The sequence below is a fragment of the Vipera berus genome (genome assembly GCF_964194415.1).
Source record: "Vipera berus genome assembly, chromosome: 5".
NCBI lineage: Eukaryota > Metazoa > Chordata > Lepidosauria > Squamata > Viperidae > Vipera > Vipera berus.
In genome coordinates this window covers 64,891,269-64,905,091 of record NC_138207.1, presented here as the reverse complement: position 1 = coordinate 64,905,091, position 13,823 = coordinate 64,891,269, and the positions used below count along the sequence as shown (strand labels likewise).

At 39.8% G+C, this 13,823-nt stretch overlaps 2 protein-coding genes across 4 annotated transcripts in view; one reads left to right on the top strand and one right to left on the bottom strand.

Annotated features, from left to right (window-relative positions):
- Positions 1-13,823, bottom strand: part of DOCK1 (dedicator of cytokinesis 1) — a 443,954-nt gene that overhangs the window by 218,399 nt on the left and 211,732 nt on the right. The gene's annotated exons all lie outside the window — the stretch shown is intronic.
- Positions 8,836-13,823, top strand: part of INSYN2A (inhibitory synaptic factor 2A) — a 97,800-nt gene continuing 92,812 nt past the window's right edge. For both annotated transcript variants that reach the window (XM_081328494.1, XM_081328493.1), the window contains exon 1: positions 8,836-9,271. The gene's annotated coding sequence lies outside the window, so the exon portion shown is untranslated. The remainder of the gene's footprint in view (positions 9,272-13,823) is intronic.

Sequence of the window (13,823 nt, the reverse complement as noted above, 5' to 3'; positions counted from 1 at the left end):
GGTCGAATCCTGAGCGCCTGTTACTCGTCCCAGCTTCTGCCAACCTAGCAGTTCGAAAGCACGTAAAAATGCAAGTAGAAAAATAGGGACCACTATGGTGGGAAGGTAACAGCATTCCGTGCGCCTTTAGTGTCTAGTCATGCCGGCCACATGACCACGGAGACGTCCTCGGACAAGCGCTGGCTCTTCGGCTTTGAAACGGAGATGAGCACCGGCCCCTAGAGTCAGAAACGTCTAGCACACAGGTATGGGGGAACCTTTACCTTTTTATAAGACACTGAAATTTTCTGTATGTTTAACTGACATTTAAATATGGAAGCTACATAACAAATGAAAGTTTGTTTTTGATCTCAGAAAGCAACAACTATCTAACACATTTCATGGCTGCAGGAAAAGAAAATATTGTATTGAGTTATTTCAACAGTCCTGTATATTTTATTTGTCTGGAACAAAACAGCAAACCTGAAAAAGTTATGTTATTTTCTAACTCACATACTGTTGCATTAGTCAATTTCAGATTTTAAATACTAATATTAAAATACACTACCCCTGATCCCGATGGGCTGATAAATCAACATTGCAAAGAATTTGAGGAGAAACTTTTAAAATAATTGACATCACAATAAATGAAATTACAGAAACAAAGATGATACCATCAATATGGGAAGAGAAATGTTCCATAATCAGGTATAACCCTGATTCATAAAGAAGGGAAAGGAGCAAAGGAAACCACAATTAAATTAAATACACCAATCGTGCTGCTGAATATAGATTTTTTTTTTACAACAATACTAGCTGACTGACTAAAGAAATATGTCCTGGATATTAGACATATCAACCAAAAAGTTAAATTCAAAAGAATATTAAGGTAATAGCAGTTTTATAATAAATGTAATAGGATGTATCAAGAAATGCAATAGGCCATATAAATAAAAAAGAAAAAAATGTATTAATTTTTCTGGCTGTGAAAAAAAGCCTTTGATAATTTATAATGGTCATTTCTAATAGCATATTGAACAACATTAACTCTAGGGAAGAATTCAAAGCTTGGGTTAAAAGTATATACAAAGGGCAACCAGCAAGTATTACAGCTAATGGAATACGAACAATAGACTTTGAAATGAACAAGGAATCACACAAGGTTGTCACCTTTCTACTTATCATTCATTCTTGCATTAACATCCCTGTCTTCTTGAATCTCACGTGCTCCTTCAATTTCTGTTGGGGATTTACGAGCTATGTAGATACTATGCCCTTTTTCAGAGGGGGCATTCTTGCATTAGAAATAACAAACAATACCAGATCTTAAAATCCACGGAATAAACTATCACAGAAAGAGAAAAGGCAATAAAGCAACTGATTAAAAATCCAAAGCTTTGGAGAATTCTACATATAAAAAGAATGTTCAAAAAACAAAAATACAAGAGAATTTTAGAAATTAAATTAGAAATTATATCACATGTTTTACTAGGTACAATTCCCTGGGCGATTCAGGCCAAGTGCTATGCCCACAGATTCACCAAGGCAAGCCCCTCCTACACCATCATGAAAGCTTTTTCAAGCCCTTCAGCCAGCACCAAAGCCTCCCTCACCAACTCAAGCGCAAGAAAGCAGGGGGAAATCTCCTCTCCATCTGAAGGCCCAGTGCACCATCAAAATCAGCACTTTGCAAGTAAGTGGCATCCCACAGATTCCTCACACAAGCCAAGTGCCTCATTATCGGCAATCACTGAGCAAGAAAAGCTTCAGCTGTGTGAGCTCAGCAGGTAGAGGATTTAAAACTGTGCAGGGTTTGTCCTGTTCCTGGAAGTAATTTTGCCATCTAGCTCTACGCTTTTGTGCTTTCTTACTCCTGACTATGAGCTTGACTTGACCCCAGCATATTCTTGACTAGGCCTATGGCTTTTCTCATAGCATTCAGTATGTTTTTAACTTAGGGACTGTTTGGCTCAGCTTTGCATCTCATTGTGCACATGAACACTATTCATTCTCCTTTCCCAACTCTATTCCTGTTTTTGTCTATACCTGTACTCTCCTCGTGCCTCTACATCGTTCTCCCACTGTTGCTTTTCAATCAAGCAATGGGTCCCGTATGTGCCCAGCTTTTTTTGTTTCCACAAGCCTCATGGCAATCGCACGACTCCCAACTATTAGGCCCAGTGCTCTCCTTGAAGTTCTCCCTTACTTCCCCACTGCTACCAAACCCTCCACCAAGCGTGGGCTCCCTCTGCAACTCTTGTACATAATCCAATGCGTTGCAATGCATCTTGGGGGAGGGGGGGCTGCATGTACATTTGGTCCTTTTGCTGAAGCCAGGACATGAAAGGCAGAGCCTTCTGTAATGTATGAATTGGAGAGGAAGACTCATTTTATGGATAATGTATAAGTAGCAGGGGCTTATTTAAAATACCATATCCTGAATTATAATCAGGCTGAGAACTAACCCTTATAGTACTATGCATTAAGCATTCAAATACTGATAATGACAAAGCTTGGGAGCTCATAAGCCTGGGGAATTGTGAAGCAAGGGAAACTTTGTACCACATTGTGATCTTGCAGAAAGAAAGGTTCATGATCGTCTTCTAAGGGTACATCAGAAACAACAGTAACATTCTCTCTAAAAATTTCTGCCTGGATTCCCTTGCTACATCTATTAGCTACCAGAATACACTTGTCCAACAAGCCCTCAAAGTGATAAAAATTAACGTCATAAAGTTCATGTTTTGTCTCCAAAGAGACAAAGTGAATGCCTAGTACATGAAAAAAGTACGATTAAACATGTCCTGCTAGAATCCAACATGTGGATTGTTAGCATGCCTAATGCAAATGAGGGTACTTACGCATGGAGAAAAAATAGGGGAAGGTACACATGAATAGTTATGGCATCCCATGTCACATCTGCCAAAACAAAATGGCCAGTGCCACATGACATAGTCATTCTAGACGTGACTGTGCAAGAAACACTAATGTGAACTGACAGTCCATTAGTCTTATCACCTTTGGGTAGGTTTGAATCTGAGCCATTATTATTACTTTCATCTATTTTAGTGTTTTTTACCACTATCACTCTAATTCAGTTACTTCATTTCCTGTAGCCCAGACATGTCAAACACAAGGCCCGGGGGCCAGATCCGGCCCGCGAAGTGGTTTCATGTGGCCCACGAAGCCATCCTGGAAACAGTGAGGGAACGGCCCCCACTGCCTTGGCCCTGGCCCAGAGACCCTCCTCCTGCCAGAGACCCTCAGATCTGTCCCACTCCTGCCCAGGCCCCCATAGGCACCCTGGATGTGAACGATGTAGAGCTGGCCATGCCCCCCAGTAGGCCATATGCACTTTAGCCACGCCCACCCAGTAGGCCACGCCCACCCAGCCCCCTGAGGGCAACCGCAATGCTGATGCGGCCCTTAATGAAACTGAGTTTCACACCCCTGCTGTAGCCCATTATTCAACTAATTTTATCTAATTCTCTGAACACCTCCATGTTCACATATGAGCCAGTCATAAAATAGCTGCCAACCAAATCGTCAGGGAAATCACTCCAAGCCCTCTAAAATCAGACTCCACTTAGCTGCTGGGCAGACTCTCCTAATGGGACTACCACTTTTGCTAAAGTCCAGGATATTTACGATCCTTGGTTGCATTAAACAAAGAGGTTGCTAAGAGCAACTGTACTAATGATTTTACACAGGGCAATGCATACTGTCTAACTGTAATGGCAAACACCTGACTGAGACAGTATGAAAATTATAAATGTGGGCATTGGTCACAATTATTTTTTCAACACCATTTAACTGTGAGCTGTTGCTGTGCAAGGCAGTTGCTAAGCAAGGACTACCTGTAATTGCTATTGTGTCTTATTGCTAGGATTTTAAATTAGTTTTTTAGATATTCTGTCTGTTCCGAAACTGAAAATGTCTTGATAATTAGTGACAATTACGAATGCTGTGTATTTAACAGACTAGTTAGGAACCAGCAGTCAGATTCCCGATAACTTATAGAAAGGCAATATAACTGTGAATGAATTAGATCATAGCTATTTTCAGTTAAGAAAAGTATCCAGAATAACAGTCATATTACTTTCAAATCCAACTGCAGGAAGACTGCAGTAATGTAAAACAAGGAACTGCAACTACATTTGCACAGCAGACAAACCCACAGTTTATTTAACAGCAGCAATTCAGTAATATGAAAATAATTACTTTCAACAAAACATCTAATAAAGTTGCTGATCCCAGATGATTGCAGAAATGAACAGCCAAATACAGCTAATATCTGACAGAATTTCTTTTCTTCCAATTTAACGAAGCCAAAAATCTTGACATGAAATCAAAATGGCCCTACTGAAACTGGAGCAGTCTTGATAACATTTTTATGCTTATGATTACATCACAAACTGTGAAAGTAGTTTAAACTGTAATAGAAGGCAAATACTAAGTGGTCAAGATAATATTTAAATGCACATCATTTGAATATTGACAGCTTGCTAATTTAAATAGAAAACAAATAAAAACATGAACATGTCTGTATATTAGACCTCCACAAGTACAAGAGTAGTTCATTATTGGAATGGTATCTTAATAAAATATGAGATAAAATATGAAAGGACAGACAGAAGTTGAACATACTAACAGCAACTATGCTAGAAAAAAAAAGTAACCTGTGTGAACGTAGTGATAAGGCTAATGATAAGCTTGGTTTGCAAACATGACAGTGAAGGTAATACCAGATTGAACTAGTGTTGACATTCCATTCCATTCCATTCAAGTACTACCACATCAATTATGGGCACAAGGCACCCAAAACATAATAAACTGTCCAACAACATATTCCAATATCCATTTCTATGGGTAGAGAGGAATACACTGGCCATCCAGCATTCTTACACCTGCACCAGTGGGCAAATTCCCTCACAGACTGTACTATTTTCAACATTGTTAAATAAGAATAAATATATAGGAAAATCAGAATTAAAACTTTGGTTCTTATTTATGTACATACCTTGTAAAAATTGCAAGACACATGACTATTATAAGTTATGACTTATTGGTGTGAATGATGTATGTGTGCATAAGTGACAGTAGGAAAAATTAATGGGAATTACAGGCCAATTCCAGCACAGAATGAACATTGTAAGTGGGAGGGCAAGGATACAAAGACGTATTTCATGACAGAGATTTATTGCAGTTCTGTTCAGGTATTAGTGTTGACTAGCCTACCCTAGCCTTGCATTGTAATGACCCAAGGGCAGGAGTGGTTTCATCCCTCAAAAGCATATTACATTTGCCCAAGTACCATGGGAAAAGATGTACTACGTGCAAGATTGGTGAGAATTATTAAATAATTTCTAGTTAGCAGAGGAAATGACATTTTTTATAGTAGGTCTTTCCACCCCCTCACCGCAGGAATTCAACACAGCTTCTGTGGCTCTGACAGAAAAGAGTACTTCGCATCTCTGCCTACAGAGTCACCAAAGCAACAGGTGAAGCGCAGAGGCTCGGGGCGGGAGGGTACTGAAGTGGGCGGTTGGGCCATTGGCAAGAGCAATGCGTCCGAGTGGAAAGAGGCCTCAGAACAAGGAAAGAAATCCTTGCTCCCCCCAGAAATTGCCTTTCTTTCCTTACCTGACTCCCAGCCCCATGCCGTTTTTCCTTCGCAATCTGCCGCTGCTGCTGCATGCAAGGAAACAAAGGAAGGTTTTTTGGGGGTAAAAAAGGTCAATCTATTCCAACTTCGCAATCTTTCACATACATGTGAAAGGCTTCCAGGAATTCTCCAGCATTTGGGGACTTGGCTTGTTCTCTTGGATGCTTAGTTTCCCAGTTGAACCTATATGGTTTCCAAATCTAAGATACACTCACATGCACAGAATAGAATTACACTGGTTAGTAGAACAAGGAATGTAAAGCACATAGCTTTGTCATCCAAATTAATAGAGATCTGCTACCTTTGTTTGTTAGTCCATGATGTATAGTGAACCTCCAGTTATGAGACAGTTAAACAAAACTAAGTAATTTCACACTTTCGTCACTGCGGAAATGAACACTTCAACAAAATTAACCTGTACATAAAGCAAGATGGCTGCCAATACAGCAATGCATGAAGAATAGATCAGTATAGATGGGTTATAAACAACTGAATTCTGACACTGCAGTTGTAGTTATGATACTAAAACTTAACTATTAAAACTATCATTAACTGAATAATCCCTTCTCTACAAACATACCACATTGGTAACTCTTACTTTCCAGAATGTAGGTTTTAATTAAATTAAATTAAATATCACCTTTCAGATCTAGTAGCCTGACTGCAGATGAAGACAACAGATAACTAATTATTCGTGATATAATTGCAATGGAAAACATTTTCAAGCACTGACAATGTAAAAAGCTTTCTTTTATTGTTCACCCATGGTAAACACTGAAGGTTAACATATCTTTGAACCATGGTATCAGTTACTAGGGATGACTGCATCATTTAGTTCCTTGCAAAATAAATATAGCTCTATCTTGTCTTATTGCTAGAATGAGGCAGTAATGACAATGTATGCTTTGCAGAGATTTAATAAACAGATTATAATAGGATAGCTGTTATCCTACTCATCCATAATTTAATCTATCAGTGCATGATATTACAGCAATCATCAATTATGAGGAGGTTGCATCAAAGCTGGCATAAACTATGAGTCTTGCTCATATAAAAGTCATGAAAACTAACCAATTAGAAAACATTTAAGTCAACTAATAGTTCAGGCCAAAAAATTATTCCACAGATCTCCCATTCTTTAAAAAAAGGAGGCCTTTTCTGCTTCCTATTTAATGGTGCTGGTTACTGGTTATGATTAATGCAGTTAAAAGTCTGAGTAACTTTAGCACAAGAGTAAAGAAAGCATGATAGCCAGTTTGGTGTATTGGTTAAGACATCAAATACTATGAGTTCAAGCCCTGCCTTAGGCACAAAACCAGCAGCTGTGTGTCCTTGGGCCAGTCACTTTCTCAGTCCTAGGAAAAACGCAATGGAAACTGCTTATGAAAAATCTTGCCAAGAAAACTGCAAGGGACTAGTCCAGGCAATTTCTGAGAATTATAGTTCTTTCATGGGACAAAGTAAACAATTGCTTCCTAGCAGTAAAACACGCATCAGTTGCTCCCTGAATATGTAGTTAAGGCAGACTTGAGAGTTGGATAGGGGCCTGGGACAGATTTTGCCACTTGTGTCCAAAAACTGTCAGCAGAATAAATTATGTATAAAAAAAACAGATCTATAACACGCGCAATAGGGATCCCACATAAGATCTTATAAGCATTGGATCTCTCGTGAGTCTGCACTGCATTGTAATCCTTGCAAATTATTCAAAATACTCCTTACGTGCTGTCTGTATCCAAGGTTCCAATATGTCCTGCAAAACTAAATGAACTTTCTAAAAAGTTACATGAAACTGGTCCAACCAGCGTGGAGATTTCTGCAGCTTTCTCATAGCACTACAGAAACAATTTCACAAAATAAAACACGGAAACAAGGAGACATAATACAAAACTAAACAAACTCAGGTTGCCTAGATTTTAGTAAAGTTAAGTAGAGAAGTTGCATTCCTTTTCCGTCCCGCTGTTCCATTATTCGTCCTGTTGCAAAATCAAGAGACTCAGACCTTGGAATCAAAAGAAGTTTGGTTTATTTTGCGCAAAAGGTTCAGAGCAAAAAGCAAAGGCAATGTCCGAACACCTTGTCATGGAAAAGCAAGTACATATATAGTCTCCGAAAGTAGCAAAACACGGAAATGTAACTTATGAGCTCTGATTGGTTACATGAATTACAGGCCCCCTTCTAGCTCATTTCTAGCCCCTCTTTGCATTGCTAAATTGTTTTGCAACCTTGTCTCTTTGCTAGCATCTAGGTTTCCTGTACCATGTATGTGGTTAGCTGCAACTGAACTGTGTGCTAGCTTATTAGATGTGACCCACAGGTGAACTTGTGGTTTGACATTTTCCATTTCCTTGTTCTTCTTCTAAACCAGGGGTCTTCAAACTTGGCCCCTTTATGACTTGTGGACTTCAACTCCCAGAATTCCTCAGCCAGAGTACCTGGCTGAGGAATTCTGGGAGTTGAAGTCCACAAGTCATAAAAGGGCCAAGTTTGAAGACCCCTGTTCTAAACTAATACACGCATTTTTCTTCATGCCTCACTTTTGTGTCCTACCTCACATTTATGACATGCAGCATTTTGATGTATTCTTTGTATCTTTCTTTATAGCCTGCCTCAGTTCGGCAAGCCGGTCAAGAACCCAAATGATCCTTGCCCAGCTTTCCACGGAGCCCCAAAATGTACTTTGGTTATATTGTATTACTGACAAACAATAAGAACGGAGTTGTTGTTGTTGTTGTTTTTAAAAGAGTCAAGAGTTTTGAACCGTTTGTGCCATCGCCCGTCATTTCCCGACGCTCGGCCATTTGGCATCGCTCTTTCCGACGAAGGGTCCTCGTTTGAATGGCTGCTCGATCTAAATTCAACAAGTCTCCCTGCGCCGGAGGAACGCGCGAACTCTCCCTAGTGGAGAACCAGCGGCAGTTCCCGTCCCTTTTCCGGTGCGAAGCGCGCGCGCGCACGCGTGTACGCGCATTCACACAACCCTACTCCCGGCTCGCACCAGCCGACAGGCTGGCCGCACGCGCTCTTCTTTCTCTCGTGCATTTCTTAAAGTAGGAGAAAAGCCAGCTTTTTTTTTCCCCCGAGTCCTCCGTCTGCAAAACTGGGGAAGGACGACAAAAAATGCTTCAAAGTGAACAGCCCTGGGAGCCAGGTTTGAAACCGGGACTGCCGAAAACGGGCAGCCCCCCCCCCCAATTCTCCGCCTTTCTCCCTACAACAGCCACCCGCCCTCGTTTTATTTTTTTTAATCAGATCTGAGATCTCATTGGAGGGAGTTCAGTAAATGAGGACATTTCCAGGACTGCGTGGCTTCTTGCTGTTACTCTGGCATTGAATTGCCTCCGGACTCAACGAAGGCATTAAATGTTGTGGACTGCGAAATCTAATGAGGAGGAAGAAGGAAAAAAAAATAGCAGGCGTTGATAGTGGTTGGGGTCTCCGTAAAGATTTTTTTCTTCTTTTTTTAAAAAAAATATATAAATCTCCTTGGTGTTATCTTGCAGCAGATGCTCTTGCGAGAGTGGATCGTTCCTCTGCAAGCTCGCAGAAGTGAGCTGACAAGAGATGCATCATCGCAAAGGAACTGCACTGACCTTTACTTATTTCTAAGGAAACGTTGTAAGTAAGGTAAGCAACCTCGCGCTGCAAATCGGCCGAAATTTTTGGGGAAAAAACTGCAGACGCTGCCCCCAGATTCCCCGAGGATCAGAGTGCCTGACAAACCTCAGCATCATGCTGGAATGGAGGCTTCGGGAGAATAGTGAGTTACCATGGCTGCCTAATTAAAACTTCGCAGGGAGAGAAGTATGAGCATGCATATACGAGACGCGTAACATTTCAAGGGAGGGAGGGCGAAGGAGAGAGAAGAGAGCGGTTTGTTATGCAATAGGACGTGGCTCCCCTACATTCAGCCGTTGCACCTTACAAGTTTCGCGGGAAATGAGCGCGGGTGCGGAGAGCTGAGGGAATACTACTTACTCCACATCTCCCCGAATTGCGCTCTTTTATAGAGAAAAAACAAAATGCCCACAAATCGGGTGACTGGCTATTCGCTCCCCGAAGTGTTGAGGCGGTCGGGGTCGCTGCTTTTCCCGGGCGTAGATTTTTGCAACTAAATCTCTTCGCTGGTTCTGAAGATTTTCGCCGCCGCCGCCGCCGCCTCCGTTACTACTACTCGTTTTGCGTCCAGCAATGAGACGGTACTGAGATCCGCCCTTCGGGGCTGCGTGATCGCGGAGACTATCCCGAGTAAAATAAACGTGCCGCTAAGTTGGCGTGCGGTAGAGAACTTCCCTCAGAAAGACACACCGCGGACCTTGGCGCGATTATCTCGAGGCTTTGAAGCCGGAGGTGTGTGAGGAGAACCGCTCTCCGAAAAGAACGAAGTCTTTGCTCCTCCTCCTCCTCCCCCTTTCGAGCCCACTAAGCCAGGTAAACCCCATTCAGATGAACCAGGTACGGAAAAGAAAAGAGGGCAAAAAGCGCGGGTCGGGATCCAAAGCCACAGCGGCCAGCTCGCCGGGACCTTGCGTCCTGCTGCCTCATATACTTCCGGGGAGTGGGGGGGGGGAGAAAAAGGTGTCCGCCTTGCGTCTTTTTTGTTGTTAGTTGCGAAGTCGTGTCCGACCCATCGCGACCCTATGGACAACGTTCCTCCAGGCCTTCCTGTCCTCTACCATCTTCTGGAGTCCATTTAAGCTCACGCCTACTGCTTCAGTGACTCCATCCAGCCACCTCATTCTCTGTCGTCCCCTTCTTCTCTTGCCCTCAACCTTTCCCAGCATTAGGCTCTTCTCCAGTGAGTCCTTCCTCCTCATTAGGTGGCCAAAGTATTTGAGTTTTAGCTTCAGGATCTGGCCTTCTAAAGAGCAGTCAGGGTTGATCTCCTCTAGGACTGACCGGTTTAATCGCCTTGCAGTCCAAGGAACTCGCAGGAGTCTTCTAGCACTCGAAAATCCTCTCCTGTGACCTCGGCTTCTCCACTTAATAAAACGCTACAGCAAGCTCCAATAATTAACTGGGCGCAAAGATTGCAGCTAGAGAGCCTGGCTTTGGAGGGGGCTTGGGGGGGTGGGATAGAAAAGGCTGGAGAGTTCAAATGAAAGCCCTGGAACAAAATGCTGTGTTTCTCTGAACGTGCCTCCAAAGATCCTGTCCCAAAGGAGGAGCAGCAGCAGCAGCCTCTCCTCCTACTGCAAAGCTAGAGCAGGCAGTGAAGTGGTGTAATTTCGACCTTGCCGGTTGAAATGGGTTAGATTTGACAGGCACAGAGGGGGTTATTTAACTCAGTAGTAGCTGGAAAAGAGATGAGAAGATCATTCGTTGCATCCCAATTTTGGAAAGTAAATGCACGTTGTAGTAAAATAATGGTAAGACTTATTATTATTATTATTATTATTATTATTATTATTATTATTATTATTATTATTATTATTATTATTAATTTTATTTATATACCGCCCTTCTCCCGAAGGTATACAAACAAAATGATACAAAGAATTGTCCATGTGTTTTGTTTTTTTTTACCTTTCTGCATTCTGAAGCTCATATCTGTCATGTGTTCTCTATCCCTGATTACGGACATATGTAGGTTAGGGATCAAGATTATGGATGAAAAATTACTAGGCAGGCATCACGTGATTTGGCCGTTCCATCATTATGCATATACTAATAATTTCACTAAGTTTTTAATAGAGATGTTAAACTAGAAAGATAAATAGCTACATGTATGTGTGTGTGCGCGCGTGCGCGCGCACATATGTACATATTTCCATGTTACAGGTAGATTGTCTTACTAAAGTTTACAATAAATTTTAGTTTTTACTATTTATGTTCAGCTTATAAGCAGCAAAAATGCAAATTGCTGAATTTAGCAATAGATTAATCTTACTAGGTAGATAACTGCATTTTTCAACAATATCTGCACAATTTTCTCTTAAAGTGTTTTTAATCAGTTCATGCGTTCAATTTTGAATTTATATTGATTTATATCACATGAATTTTAAATACATTTATAGTGGGTTAAATATTATAGTTTCAAATGAATGCTGCAAAGTTACTTTATCTAAAATATTTGAACAGTAAACTTAACAATAGAATTATGTGACCCACCATGAAGTTTGAAGTAATTACTACATATGAGAAAAAGAAAGCGGAACTGTTTTTAAAATTAATTCCCTCACCCAAAGAAATTTAGAGCTGAGAAATAAAGTACATAGTGTTTTTACTTTTATATCAAATATAACAAAGCAATCCTAAAGATATATACACAATAAATCCTATTGAATTCAAGGGGGCTTTATTCCAAACATTGGATAAAGAATTGCAGCCTAATTTTAAAAGTTCTTAAATATGCCTTGAGTCAGAAGCAGCAACTATAACCAGTAATAGAAAACCAGCCACCCTTAACATAATGCTGTCCAGATGTGATGGGATTAATAGTCAAACTTCTAATCAATATGGGGAGGAACAGTATAGAGAAAACTAAAAGAAGAAACAATTGTAGTATCCAGTATTAATACATATGCACAGAACTTTATAAAAGACCAGAAAAAGACAAAAAATAGTTGTTTTTCTATATACTTTGTATAATTTGAACAAAATAGTATAAATGAAAAAATACAAAATGGTAATTTTTAATTATGATTCTGTCCCTAAACTTTACAGAATGCAATCAAACTTTTCAACTCAATGTATTTGACCCTTTAATTTGCAATATTAGATGGAGGAACTGTAGTGACATCGCCTGACCAATATGCTAGACTGCCAGATTGCATTGCCAAAGATGTTCTATAGTTCTGAAATTACTCTAGTTTCCATTTATAAACGATGCTTCTGTAGGGCTCTGTGGATCTTGCCCTTAATGGTATTAAATGACAAATCCCAAGTTTAAGGATCACTTGGTTAGAATTGAGGAATAACATAATCACTCTTATCATTATTGATGCTACTGTTTTGGCATTTATCAAATTTCTTTTTCCTAAGGCATATATCTGTATTTGCAACTTAAGGAAGATTTTCAGGCTGCATGCAGTATGCATAAAAAACATACTACTACTGAATATCCTTTTAAAATGCTAATGTTTTATAAGCAACTTATGAACATAACATGCAAATGTTTCATAGACACATTCATTTTATGTGCAAAATATTCTCCCCTTTATTAATCTCACTGAGATTAAGACATGTAACTGGGTATGTTCATATCCTTCTGCATACATTTTACTGAACAGTGAGTTAAGAGTGCAGTTGGTTAATATCTAATCCATTAAACAGTTTACATCACTGCATGTGACATCACCAGTAAAGTAGAACATACCCAGACGATTTGGACTAATAACTAATAAAACTAATGAAATTTTGCCACATCACTTGAAAGTAGTTTTTGAACAAATGATTGAAACCAGGATATGATGCAATTGACACTGCATTAAATGATGAGTCAGGTAGCATGTTTTTCCTTTAAAATTTAAAAATAGTTATATAAAACATGGTGATTCTGTTTGTTTCTTGCTGGGTTATTATGACTCTAGTTCATGCGATGACTTCATCACAAACCTGTATCATTGAAAAAAATGGACAGCTCAGTAAACTCAACTGTTTCAGTACACAATTCTCAAAGAGAATTCTATATAAATTAGCTTCACAGTTCAACTGTAAAGTTTCAAACAGATTTATGTCAAGACACTGTCAGTGTGAATAATTACAGCATAGGGTTTAACATTTTTAGATAACCTCATTCATGAATCATTACAAGTGATTAATGCTCCAGTGTACATTCATGAATAATTTAATTCACAGAACCTGGGGCTAAGGGCATAACAAAAATTCAAAGACTACAGTAATCTACATGTAGTCTTGGATATTCAGAAAACACAGAAAACTGTACAAACCAGATTTTTATATCTTCAACAGAAAGAAGACCCATTATTAAAGAAGTCCAATGAATCAATGTACTAGTTTCAAGATAGTAAGTGCTTGGATTCCCCCCCCAAACATTTTGCAGCTTACAGTTTTTAAAATTGTTTTATAAACTGGCATTTGGGTTCTAGTTACTTTTAATTCTGCAGGCCAACCAAATTATTGGCCGAGTGAGTTTATAAAATGCAGGAAGACAGTTATAAGATGGGACCTTAAGTTCTACATGAGCAGCTAGAATAATCACAAATAGAAAAACAAT